General features: G+C 34.7%; 1 non-coding gene across 1 annotated transcript; it reads right to left on the minus strand.

Moving 5' to 3' along the window:
* Positions 1–1,441: 1,441 nt before the first annotated feature.
* Positions 1,442–1,513, minus strand: TRNAM-CAU (transfer RNA methionine (anticodon CAU)). The gene has a single exon. It is a non-coding gene; the product is annotated as a tRNA-Met (tRNA).
* Positions 1,514–2,218: the final 705 nt, after the last annotated feature.

Here is a 2,218-nt window from a genome sequence, read left to right on the forward strand (position 1 = left end):
TATTACTCCAACAAGCCAGCAGCCTTTCACTATATATATATATATGTATATATATATATATATATATATATATATATATATATATATATATATATACATATATTTATATATTTATATGTATGTATATATACATATATGTGTGTGTGTCGCCGCGGTTAGGGAGAGCGTTTTCAGTCTCTCGGATTCAACTTGGTCCTTAAAGTATAAAGCGTTTCATTTTTATCACAAGCCATTCTTTCTGAATCATAGAAATTGAAAGGTTTTCAAACAAGTAAAAGTTTTCCTTGTCAAGTCTCTCAGCTCATAGCCTCTTTATCTATCATTCTGCTTTACCTTGAATTGCGGGATTTCGTCTATGTAAGTGGTTGAAAATTACCATTCTTGGAAAGTTACCCAAAGTTACTGAAGCGGGATGTCAGTTGAGACCACGATTCGGATAAAATATCCTTAACTCTATCAAGCTACATGAAAAAGTCATCTCTTCCTCATTTTTTGCAATCAGCTGTTTACATCTCTGGTCATACCATCGATGCTGCGTTTAACTCTATTATCTGACAAAGAAATTAGACATGTTTATTCGCATACCTTTCTTCCTAACCGTGTTTTTATGTTTCGGTGAAAATAATTTTTTCACCAAATGTTTATGGCTTCAGGGTCTGCTCTATGAAATGTACTAGTGTCTTCATATCATAAGTACCAGTAAACTGTAATTACTCTCTGTAACGTTTTTCAGATTATTTTTAAAGAAATCAAATGACTTGGACACACAAGACCCTTGTTTAGTCTCAAGGCAACAACGGAATCATTGCTGCATTTTCTTCGAAACTTTTGTTCCTTCTTATTACATTCGCCGACATCCCACGATGAAAACAGGACAGGTTCGAGACGGGCGACATTCGCATACAGGATAATCCCGCTTCAAATTAGAACAAAATGAATGGCCTTCGAAATTGATGAATTCTTCCAGCAACTGAGATGGTGACGGTAAGTATTAGCTCCAATATTTTTAAATATGAAACAGTCTTCCATAAGTATCGGCGACCCAAGGGTTTCTGTGGCTCGCTAGGAACTGTTTGGAACTACCATTGACTGGAAGCTTCCTCTCCAGTGTTACACCACGTGTCAACACACCTCAATCCGGCTCGTTTTCTTGTAATATTTACGGACATTTTGTTTCATCGTTCCAGTCCCAGAGGTGGAATCCTAATTTTATCTAATTGCTGGAGACACATATTTCAGAGTGAAAACAAAATCCATTTCATAGTAATGTCGAGTAAGCTGGAGCACTGAATTATATGTAGGGTTATGTCACTCCAGTACTCATCGAGAGCAAGAAAGAAAATGTAAAGGAATTGATTTACTTTATACAATATTTATGCTGGTTGATATTATAGTTTATATGAAGACCTCATTTTATTGCCATAGAAAGGTTAGAAAAGTGTAGCAGAGCGTGGTTTCGATCCACGGACCTCTGGGTTATGGGCCCAGCACGCTTCCACTGCGCCACTCTGCTTATAATAATGTCAATATATACAATAATATTTTAATTATATGCGACGTTTTTAAGAAAAAGGTGTTGAAATGCCACATGTCCCATCGGACATTATTTATTGCTATAATTATTTATTTATTATTATTATATATATTTTTTTGGGTGGGGGCTGAATATCTTTTGTTTATAATCATCTTTACTTCGTATACAACAAATTAAAAGGAGGAATTAGAATGGGGAGAATCATCAATATTCGTCAACATAATCATCCTTATCATTAGAATTATATTTTTTATGATCATTTCCATATCTTTTTACCTCAGTGCGAAAACAACTCTTTTTAAATGAGTGAAACGAAAATAGAGTCAAGAAGAAAAAAAAGAAAAGAAAATAATAAGATGGCTGAATACGATGGTCTGAAAAAGCCATTATACCTTTTTTATCGGGGCGAAGATGTGCTTGAAATTTAAGTGCTGAATTGCTGACTGCAACATGTCCGTGGCATTTCATATAAGTCTGTCAATTATCAAATAAATAAGATCACCAAAAGGTTTTAACAAACTGTGTATAATTTTCTTCATTCAAGATCCGCCAGTTCCACAATCCGGCCACGAGGGTCTTTATTCTCGCCATAATGTAGCAGTAACTGAAATGAATTACATTAAATATAGGTGTGGATCCGGAATAAGAAAAAACACAGATGACTTTATCGTATAATCTATGGTT

The sequence above is a fragment of the Penaeus japonicus genome, unplaced genomic scaffold (genome assembly GCF_977035675.1).
Source record: "Penaeus japonicus unplaced genomic scaffold, GWHDUDI00000001_assembly GWHDUDI00000004, whole genome shotgun sequence".
Taxonomy (NCBI): domain Eukaryota; kingdom Metazoa; phylum Arthropoda; class Malacostraca; order Decapoda; family Penaeidae; genus Penaeus; species Penaeus japonicus.